Below are 12226 nucleotides of genomic sequence, written 5' to 3'. Positions count from 1 at the left end.
CAAATGGGATACAACAACTAGGCCATCAAAAATGTCACTGAGGCAAGCTTCAAAGTGAGGCTGAATAATTGTCTGTTGAACTTTTATGAAATGAAAACACATGCCCATCTTGGAAACTTTGCTCAAAAACTGATTTCTTGTGTGTTTCTGTGTATTCTTGCATCATTTATTGTTCAAGAAGATTCCCGCCATCTGCCTTGAAGACTAGAGGAAGAGGTGGTGCAAAGTGAAAGGATACAGAAAATGTGTGCTTTCCCAAAGTCTTTTTCCCCAGAAATATTTGATAAATTGGATTTAAAAAAAAAATCAAAACTTTAGATTATGCAGTATTTTATTTTAGAATGATGAATAAGATATTTCAAACAAAGTGTTCATATATTCGCTTCCCCAAAAATATTTCTAAAAACCATGGAATATTAAGACTTTTATGTAAGGCTGTATACAGTATTTGGTCACTGTGAATCCTGGCCTTGGTATTCTCCTCTCAGTTCTTCATTATGGAAATAAATGTTTTGTATCTGATTAAAACTATGAAAGACTAAATAAAACAATGCAAGCTAATGGTTTACTCATGTTGATGGTTTCTTATGTTTTTATTGATTTTACCTTGATTGTCATAAAATAGCAATGCCAAACTCCCAAATTAGAAGAAAAGCAGGGCACAAATTAAATAAATAAATAGGTTCCCTACAATTCAGAACCTTGTAATTCAATTGGTACCAAAATGTTAAAAATTAAAAAGAGGAATTTTAGTTGTAATTATTTAATGAACAAACTTTACACAATACATAAAATGTGATAACTTTATGTCACACAAAATGACATAATTGTGTTATATTGCAGAGGAAGCAACTGGCAAAATCAATTTTGAGTATTCATTGCCCTAGAAAGCCCTATGAAATTAATGGAATATCCATAAGTCAACAGACAAATTGAAGGCACACACATACACATTATATTGTGCATATACCATAATTAATTTTATATTCCAAAAGCAACCAGTATCTTTCAATTTGTAAAGAATGCTATTTTTTTTCCAATTTTTCCAAAAATGTCAATCTCTTTTTCAACAGATTTTTCCCATCATCATCATCACCATTTCCTATCCACCTCTCCTCATGGCTCAAGACAAGGCACAACATAGCTAAAAAAATCATCATAAAACATTATGTAAAATATACATATTATAATGTATTTCTATGAAATACAGTAGAGTCTCACTTATCCAACACTCGCTTATCCAACGTTCTGGATTATCCAACGCATTTTTGTAGTCGATGTTTTCAATACATCATATATTTTGGTGCTAAATTCGTAAATACAGTAATTACTACATAGTATTACTGTCAAATTTGTTGTATAACATGATGTTTTGGTGCTTAATTTGTAAAATCATAATCTAATTTAATGTTTAATAGGCTTTTCCTTAATCTCTCCTTATTATCCAACATATTCACTTATCCAACGTTCTGCCGGCCCGTTTACATTGGATAAGCGAGACTCTACTGTACATATATCAAAATCATCAGTCGAGTTCTGGTTGGTTGAAAAAACTGCCCCCTAGAGAACCTCAGTGCCTGGGGCAGATTGTACAGGAGAAGACAATGTAGGGCTTTAATGATCAGAACCAACACTTTGCATTTTTCCTGGAAACAATTCGGCAGCCAGTGAAGTGACTTTAATGTGACTGTAATATACACACTCCTAGATGTTCCTGTAACTAGTCTGCCTTCAAAAATTAGGGTGCATCTCACAATCGAGGGCATCTTACAATTGAAGAAAAATGTTACAACTCTAAGGAGAGTTGCCAAAGTTGGATGCATGGTGTGAGAGTAAACAGCAGAGAGCCATAACTGGTAAAACTCACTGTACAATTGTTTAAAAGGTGAAGAAATATTTTGCGTTGCACAGCTGTAACCACAAATGACCTACTTTATACCATCTCAAATTTTCCTTCCAAACTTTGAAGTAAAGGCTTTCTTTAAAGTCTGACAGCTATCACACTCCAGATCTTTCATAGAAGTAGAACCCAAATGGAAGTAATCTCTTTAATCTATTAATTACCTAGTCAACATTCTTTTTTGCTTCACATTAATCCAAGGAATATACAGCTATGTATATGGTACCGTTTCTGCTTTTGATTTTGCTGATATACACAGGCCCATAAATGATCACTCTGGAATTTACCAGAAGCATGTTAGCTGAATAGAACTATATTGGAAATATTGTTGAGATATTAATAGTATAATTATATGTGGAACACTATTGTTAGCTATTAACTGTCTTTTTCAAATAAAGGGGGAATATGCAGAACAGATTACTTGTGAACATTTTTCAGTAATTTCCAGTAAGGAAATTCAATCCAATATTTTAGACAACTTGATCCACCACCCTTGCCTTAAACTTCTATTGCACCAGGGAATTAACTGAGGGGACCTGAGACACAGAGATTTTAGAGAGGAAATTAATAAATATACCTTGCTCATGTACTGACATGACATGTATGTTTTGTTATTCCCCCATCCAAAACCTATGGATTTAGGGTTTGGATTGTGGGAAAGAATCAGAAAGATAGAAAAAGTAGAGTAATGTGTGTCAAGCAAACCTTTGTCATGACTGCTCTTGCTGCTCTTTCACAAAGCTGTACCATGCTTCATTTTCTATAGCTTTTTAAAAAAATTTATTTACACTAGCGAATAAAAACAGCCTGCTTCACCCACCATCACTCCAGACTCTAATCCAATAGCTATGCTAACTATCTCCCCAACAGTAGCTAGAAGCATCCTAAGTTGTCAAATGTTTTTGGGCGCTGGTAGGAGTTAGTTGTGGTGTCCTCAGCAAAACCTTACTTAACCCTTTCCTTAAGCCTTCCCCTTCTGTTCAGCCCTCTCTGAGCTCCCTGTTGCTTACCCCTTGCCCTCTCCTCCTAATTCTTCATGAATAAAGATGTCCTTGCCTACCATTAAGAAGCAGCTAATGGCAGGAAGGCTCTCTTTCATTTCCCTAACATTCCTTCGGCCATGCTATGACAGAGAGAAGGACCTTTGCTGAAGAGCCTAAATTTTGGCAGGTCCTTATGTGAGAATGCAATTTGACAAACAGCTTGGCCCCAAGTCTTTGTTTATGTGGATTTATCAAACAGCAGAATGGGGGAAATTAAACAACAGAAGGAATTTTCTCTCTCTAATTGATTGAACATCTGTGCTTTCTTTCTAGACTTGCTAAAGAAAATCTTTTTCTTCATACTCACCCACCAAAAAATAAAGAAATAACAATCCACTATAGCAAACAAATTAAATAAGCATTTATAATCTCATCTTCTTCCTCGGTCTATTTCCTAAGGAAATCCCAGAAGGACAGCTTCTAAAGAGTTTTTGTTAAAAGGTAATCTGCCTGTTTGGCATATGTTCACAGGCCTATATAAGTATTGTCTTCTTGACATACAGTGACTTTCTTAAGCTTTCAAGAGCTTAGACAAATGCATTTGTGTTCATGCTTTGCCTCACCAAGAGCACACTCCACAAACAGGACACATTGCAGATTGCTTCTTATTGTATTGGCATGTTTTTAAATATACAGTAGAGTCTCACTTATCCAACATAAACGGGCCAGCAGAATGTTGGATAAGCGAATATGTTGGATAATAAGGAGGCATTAAGGAAAAGCCTATTAAACATAAAATTAGGTTATGATTTTACAAATTATGCACCAAAACATCACGTTATACAACAAATTTGACAGAAAAAGTAGTTCAATACGCAGTAATGCTATGTAGTAATTACTGTATTTACGAATTTAGCACCAAAATCTCACGATATATTGAAAACATTGACTCCAAAAATGCATTGGATAATCCAGAATGTTGGATAAGCGAGTGTTGGATAAGTGAGACTCTACTGTATGTGCATATCAAATACAACACATACAATAAACGTTGCTTTAAGATTCTAAAAATTTTCTGCCTGCCAATTTCTGCAGTCCTTGTGTTTAATAGATGGAATTCACAAAGAAAGGCAGATAAGAAAGCTTCTGTGAAAAATTTAAAAGGATAAATACCAAATTATGGACCTCATCACAAAGGCCCATGGATTAGCCACACATCATGGTGTCATGGAGCCAAATCCCAGGGCTGAATTTCCAAGCCCTGAATCTGGCTTCATAACATAACATAAATAACCCTGCAAGCACCTGGCGGGAGAAGATAAAATGAGCCTGGGAACTCAGGGTTGAAAGTATAAACAATTATAATTGATATAGTGTGGGAATGGTAGTAATGTGATCCAGAGGGTGGGATTTGATGATGATATTTGCGTGTGGTATTACGTTGCATCAGAAGTGATAAAATTGAATGTATGTAAACATTAGGTCATTCTCGACTTTTCCAAAGTCATGTATTCTTCAATAAAGATTGGATTTGAGAGCAGCTATCTTTGATCTGCGTTCAGACTGGTCCTTTGAAGTGAGCCTGACATTTAAGTCGAGAATCCCGTTCTCACCCTCCTGCGGAATTCGCAGTGAAGTGATAATGAGTGAAGAAGGAGATCAAAGCCCAAATGGAGCAGGGAGGCCTTCGCAAGGGGCCCGGCCGAAGAGAGAAGAGACGCTGCAAGCCATAGCTTCCTCTACGGGGTACCCCAGGCCGAACGGCGTGACCCAGAGGATTCCCAGGGGAGGAAGAGGCGTCTCTGCGGCTGCAGAAACCAGTTGGGGATCTGGAGGAAGTATGCCGGAGACCGTGGCCCTGCGGTTATCCATCCTGGAAACTAATTTATCCAGGCTGTCGGAAACCGTGGGGAGGTTGGTGCCACTATTGGAAGAGAATCTCCAAAAGGAGCCCATCCGGTATGGCGCCGAGAGAGAGCCAAGTAAAGAAGGAGATTGGAGCCAGAGGGGCCAGCGAGCATCAACGCAGAGTCCTGTGGCGGCAAGGGACGAGGGAGATGAGGAATACTGGCAGGAGCTGGAGTTCCGAGACAGAATGGCACGCGAAGTGGAGCGCCAGCGAGCTCTGGGAACTCTGAGGCCGCCATCTCCAACAGAGCTCCCAACCCCCCGAATGGGCGTCGGGGTGGAAAGACCACTGGGGCCAGGGATCGGGTCCAGTGGATTTGCAGACGAAGGCGGAGAGGAGCAGGAGATCCAGGAAGAGGAGGAGGATGTGCCGTACGACGAGGAAAGGCGAGATGCGGGGGCTACAGCGAGGCCAGTATGCGGATGGGTGGAAGGGCCGACAGCGGCGGCAGAATTTCGGGAGCCGCGCAGAATGACCACCGGAGTGGGGCGCGGCGTGTTCCAAGGGGCCGCCCGAGGAAACCCGATGCAACCCTTCCCCATGCCGCCCAGACAGCATCAACGGGCCGCAGAATGGATGCCAAGAAGGGAAGATCTCAAACTAGAATACGGAGGGGAATCAGATGAACTGAACTTTTTTCTAATTAGCATCAGAGGATACATGGAAGACAATGCACACACATTCCCCTCCGAAGCAAGCAGGGTTCGAGCCATCGGCAACACACTAAAGCGAGGAGCAGCCAGCTGGTATGTGCAACTACATGCCAGACGCGACCCATGCCTGAGGTCAGTGCCCCGCTTCCTCGCCGCACTGGAAAACCGGTTCAGAGACCGGCTAGAGCAATTGAGGGCTCGAGACCAGCTGAAAGGAATAAAGCAGAGGGACAAAACGGTGCCCGAGTACGCAGAGGAATTCCTCCACCTCGCGGAAAGGGTACCAGAGTGGTCTGAAGTGACCAAAGTGGAATTATTTAAAGAGGGACTACGCCCCGAGATTTTCAGCTGGGCAGCGCACAGAGATGACCCCGAAACGCTCCAGGGATGGATTCAACTAGCGGGGCGCGTCGAATCCACCCTGGCCCAAGTAAAGCGCTTCAGGAGCAGCGGCGGCCAGCAAAGACCGGTGGCGAGAGGTCGAGGAGAAACGAGGAAGCAGGAAAGACCCGGAGGGAGGCCGGGGATTCCCTCCAGAGGAGACGACAACAAACCTAAACCGGGATGCTTTGTATGTGGGAAGACGGGCCATCGAGCAGCAGAATGCTGGGCCCGGAAGGGGGAGCCGCCAAAACCCCCAAAGCCCAAGCCAGCAACCGGGAGGCGTGCGGAAGAGGAGGTGCAAGCCCCAGAATCTTCAGAAAAACTGGTGAGTCGGGACAAACGCATGATAGTAGTGCCAATCTGCCTCTCGGGGCTAGAGAATCGGGCCACCTGCAAGGCATTTGTGGATTGTGGTTGTTCTAGAAACATTATAACTCCGGAATTAGCAGGAGCGCTGAAATGTCAGCAGATGGCGCTTGACTCCCCAATTGCATTTTCGCAGCTAGATGGATCAGTCGCTGCTGGGGAAGTATCTACAAAGGAAATACGGGGGGTCCCATGTAAAATAGGCAAATGGGAAGGAAGAATATCCTTTGTGATAGCCCCTATTGCCACATACCACGTAATATTAGGGATACCATGGCTCGAACAGGCAAATCCTGAAGTAGATTGGAGAGGAAAGAGCCTAGCATTTAAAGAACAGCAGACGCAATGGGAGATAAGCAAAATTGCAGAAGAGGAGGACGAGGGAGATGAAGCAGATGAGATAGACCCACAGCTATTGCCACCTGAATACAGAGACTTTGTGGATGTTTTCAATCAGAAAGAGGCCAGTAAATTACCTCCCAAAAGGAATATAGAAGTAGAAATTGAAATAACCCCAGGAGCAAACTTACCAAAACCAAAAGTGTATCCCATGTCTGTGCAGGAGAAGGAGGAATTGAGGAAATATATTGATAAAAACCTGGCGCGAGGCTTCATTAAGCCATCCAATTCTCCTCTCGGGGCCCCAGTGTTATTTAGGAGAAAGAAAGACAACTCCCTAAGATTGTGCATTGATTATCGAAATTTAAATGCAATTACTAAGGACAATAAATACCCTATGCCCTTAGTAAAGGATTTAATTACCGTATTGAAGAAAGGGAGCATATTTACCAAACTGGATTTAATTGAAGCATATCATAAATTAAGAATTAAACCGGAGGATACTTGGAAAACTGCATTTTCCTGCGCATTCGGCCATTTTGAATATAAAATTTTACCTTTCGGATTAAAAAATGGAGGCGGTTGCTTTATGCAGCTTATAAATGAAATACTACACCCATTGTTGTACAGAGGGGTATTCATATTTCTTGATGATATCTTGATTGTGAGCGAAGATAAGGAAAAGCACGTAAAATTGGTCCGGGAAGTTTTGCAGAGACTAAGAGAAGCAAAGCTGTACGCAAAACTGTCCAAATGTGAATTCAATAAAACTCAAATTGACTTTCTGGGGTATCGGATATCTCCAGAAGGGTTAGCTATGGATCCAGCTAAAGTATCAGATGTGAAAGAATGGGGAGTGCCTCAAACAAGGAGGCAATTGCAATCATTTCTGGGGTTTGCAAATTTTTATAGATCCTTCATAAAAGGCTTCGCGCAAATAACCGCACCCCTTACTGAACTTTTAAAAACAAAAGGGAAAGGGGAGACAGCAAAAGTAAAAGCTCCTGGCGCCAAACTGGGTTGGACGCCAGAATGCCAAAAGGCATTTGAAACCCTAAAAGAATGCTTCACAGAAGGACCCATCCTAAAACACCCCGATATCGGGAGCCCTTTCATAATCCATTGCGATGCCTCAGACTGTGCGTACGGGGCAGTACTATTGCAAAAAGATCAAAATGGGAACTTAAAACCCTGCGGATATTTGTCCCGGAAGTTCAGCGAAACTGAAAAGTGTTGGCCAATATGGGAAAAAGAGGCATTAGCCATATTAAAAGCCTTAGAATGCTGGCGACACTTCCTCGAAGGAAGCGGAATCCCATTTGAAATTTGGTCTGACCATAAGAACCTCCAGTATTTAAAGTCTCCTCGAAAATTGTCCCCCAAACAAATTAGATGGGCGCAATACTTCAGCAGGTTCGATTTCCAATTAAAGTTTTTTCAAGGGAAGCAGAATGTCTTGGCAGATGCTCTTTCACGCATGCCTCAACACGGAGGCATAACCACAGCAAAAGAGGGAACAATATTCTCTGATAAACAATGGGGCTTAGCTGTCAGGACAAGAGCGCAAACCCAAAAGGAGAACACTGCTATTGTTGAACTCGACGGGGAAGATAATTGGGGAAACGAACTGAAACAGTCTTATGATGGAGATCAGTGGATCGCATCCAACGCAGAAAAGGGGGAGCAGAAGGGGGGATTTTGGTTTGTGAACAAGAAACTGTATATCCCAGCAACATTAAGGATTAAGATTTTGCATCGTTTTCACAATAACCAGAGCGCTGGTCATACAGGAATTACAAAAACAACAAAGGCAATAGCAAAACATTGCTGGTGGCCAGGGATGAGGAAGGACATAAAGAATCATGTTGTTCAATGTGATGATTGTGCCAGAAATAAATCGAGAGGAGGGAAGCCAATGGGATTACTACAAACAGTAGCAGAACCTACCAGACCTTGGGAATGTGTAGCTATGGACTTTGTGGGGGAACTACCGGTTAGCAAAGGACATCGTTATATTTGGACAGTATTAGACCTGTTTTCTAAACAGGCCCACTTTATAGCACTGACGAAACTACCATCAGCCGAGAAACTAGCTGAATTGTACATAAACCACATTTACAAACTGCATGGATGTCCCAGTAGAGTGGTCAGTGACAGAGGAGTACAATTCACAGCAAAATTTTGGGAAAAATTCTTGGAAATGCTAGGAGCAGAAAGGAGTCTAAGTTCTGCTTTTCACCCCATGACAAACGGGGCGGTAGAACGTACTCAGCAGACACTTGGGCAGTTCCTTCGAATGTACTCTAACATGAGACAAAATGACTGGTCTAGGTGGTTGGCTTTTGCAGAACTAGCTTTTAATTCGACTATACATTCAGCAACAAATAAAACCCCCTTTGAAGTGGTTTACGGGTATGAAATACAGCCTTTGCCCCAGTTGCCAAGATGGACAGAGAATGAGGAAACAGAGGCAGGGAAATGGAAAACGCAAATGCTAGAATGCTGGAGTCAAGTGACTGCATCCTTAAAGGAAGCACACAAAAAGTATAAAGCGTTCGCAGACAGAAAGAGGGTGGAAGGCGATAAACTGGATAAAGGAGATCTAGTGTGGTTAAGTACCCAAAACATCAAATTGGGGCTACCTTCGAGAAAATTGGGCCCCAAATATATTGGACCATTCAGAATACAGGGTGTTATCAATGAAGTAACTTTCCAGTTGGCATTGCCAAAAAGTTTAGGGAAAATACACCCAGTATTCCATCGCAGCTTGCTGAAAAAATACATGGGGACTTTGGACAAAATGGACACATAGAGTTATTGTTTGATTTGTTTCAGGATTATGATGAAAGAAGAACCGAAGAGGAGGACGAAGAAAACGAGGGCGCCATGTCATGGAGCCAAATCCCAGGGCTGAATTTCCAAGCCCTGAATCTGGCTTCATAACATAACATAAATAACCCTGCAAGCACCTGGCGGGAGAAGATAAAATGAGCCTGGGAACTCAGGGTTGAAAGTATAAACAATTATAATTGATATAGTGTGGGAATGGTAGTAATGTGATCCAGAGGGTGGGATTTGATGATGATATTTGCGTGTGGTATTACGTTGCATCAGAAGTGATAAAATTGAATGTATGTAAACATTAGGTCATTCTCGACTTTTCCAAAGTCATGTATTCTTCAATAAAGATTGGATTTGAGAGCAGCTATCTTTGATCTGCGTTCAGACTGGTCCTTTGAAGTGAGCCTGACATCATGGTGAATCCATGGGCACCCCGTGGGGAACGTGAAGAACCTGCCACTCCATGCCCCGCATTGTACGATTTGCCTTTGGCCGACTGGCTTCCCCCCATTGCTGGTAAGGCAACATGGGAAGGCTTCTGTGTTGCTGCGGCAGCAGCTTGTGCCACTTGCTCTCCCCTTTCTGGACAGACCCCAGCTGGAAGTACATGGGCATCCTGTAATGGGCTCCACCCTGAAAGGGGAGAACAAATGGAGCACAATGGGCCAAGTAGCCCATCTGATGAGGTAGTAAATGAGAAGGAACTTATTACTAAATTTCTTCAATTGTAAAACATCCTCAATTGTAAGATGCATCTGGTATTCCACTGGGTTCACTACATTCGTTTTGGTTAAAGTGCAGTTTTTGAGTCTTTTAAACATTGAGGCCAGCACTTTTTTTCCAACGTATCAGGAAGAGGTGAGGAAATTGATTTTTCTCAAAACTCTGGATGTTTTGCCAAATTTCTAATGAAGTAGCACTCATTGCTCTCAGGTTAGAATCACCCAAACTTTTTTGGGCAATTTCCTTTTGCTCCCCAAGCAGGAAGGTTTGGTTGTAAGCTACCTCATAATGCTTCTACTTTGCAAAATATTTTTGCCTTTTAGGGTACCTTTATTTCTTCCTTCCATGATTTGTCTGTGTCCTGTGTTGGGACACAGTGCTGCTGCCCTTCAAAATGGGTTTCCCTCCCATCCCTTTTCTCTCTCTCCCTCCCTGCTCATGGGAATTGTGGGAGTTGCAGTCCAAAACACCACCAGAGCCTCTGCTGCTGCTGCTGCTGCTCCAAATGGGTTTGCCTCCCATCCCTTTTCTCTCTCTTCCTCCCTGTTGTTGGGAATTGGTTTTTTTACCTTCCCCCAAAGGGAATTTTTATTAATCATTATTATTTTATAATACATAACCATAGTTACAATGCATTTTCCTTTTCCATTCCCTTCTCCCTCCACACACCCACCCCGCCCCCTTCCCTGTTGACAACTTAAACCTTTTTTTCTTATTACATGAGCCTTCTTTCCATTCTATCCAATGTTTTCTTCCAGCTTTCATCATATGGTTTAACATTCTGTAGCCATCTGCTAAATGGAGTCCATATTTCTTTAATTTTCTTCTGTTTGTCTGACCATGTTTTTTCGCTTCTTATAATATCCATAATATCCAGTTGTATTTGATCCCACATATATTCATAACATTTTTCAAATGTCCATTTCTTTTTATCCTTCCGCCCCCACGCTATTACTGCGTGCGCAGCTCTAAACATTATTGTCATTAATTCTTGGTCTTGGTCCTTAATTCTTCTATTCCCATATATCCCTATTAACAAAATGTGTATATTTATATCAAATTTTGTTTTAGTATGTAATTCAACCTAGTTCCATTTTTTTTATCTCTTCACATTCCCACCATATATGTGAGTACCATGCCTCCCGACTCCCACAATGCCAACATTTGGGATTTAATCCCTGAATCATGTGTGCCGGCTGAATTGATGTTCTGTACCATTTCATAATTATTTTCAGTTCTAATTCCTTATATTTATATATTTTTTATTTTATTTAAACCATTATTCTATACATAGATTCCTTATCTTCAATCATTCTTCCATATATTTTATTTAATCCTTTTTTGTCATCAAGTCTCTTTTAATATCTTGTCTATTATATTTTCTCCCTCATTACTTTCTTCCTTCTTGATTTGTTCCCAAATTCCTTTCTCTCTCTCCCTCCCTCCCTGCTCTTGGGAATGGTGGGAATTGCAGTCCAAAACACCACGGGAGCCTCTGCTGTTGCCATTCCAAATGGGTTTCCTTCCCATCCCTTTTTGTTCCTCCCTCCCTGCTCTTGGGAATTGTGGGAGTTGAAGTACCAAAAAAGCACCGAGAGGGATGGTGGGCAGGACCAAATGTCTGCAGTGTGGAAACCTCTTCATTGAACAATACGCAAGACAACTGAATGCACTAAACAGTATGATAAAAGATAGGAAAAAACTCCATTTTATTACAAAATGGAGTTAGACTGAACACTTCTGAACACTTCCCAGCATAATCTGATGAAGTCCAAGGTCAAGCCAGTCACTCCAAGGATACGTCCATCCATCTTGCCCTTGGTCAGGCCCTCTTCCTTTTTCCCCAGCATCATTATCTTCTCCAAACTTTCCTGTCTTCTCATTATGTGGCTAAAGTGTGCATTAGAACTGGACAAATGCAGTATTATGAGGTTACATATGTTATTATAAAGTAATATCTTAATAAGTAAAGGTAAAGGTTTTCTCCTGATGTTAAGTCTAGTTATGTCTGACTCTGGCGATTGGTGCTCATTTCCATTTCTAAGCCAAAGAGCTGGTATTGTCCGTAGACGCCTCCAAGGTTATGTGGCTGGCAAGACTGCATGGAGCGCCGTTACTTTCCTGCCAG

The sequence above is a fragment of the Anolis carolinensis genome, chromosome 2 (genome assembly GCF_035594765.1).
Source record: "Anolis carolinensis isolate JA03-04 chromosome 2, rAnoCar3.1.pri, whole genome shotgun sequence".
Lineage (NCBI taxonomy): Eukaryota > Metazoa > Chordata > Lepidosauria > Squamata > Dactyloidae > Anolis > Anolis carolinensis.
This window is presented reverse-complemented; position numbering follows the sequence as displayed.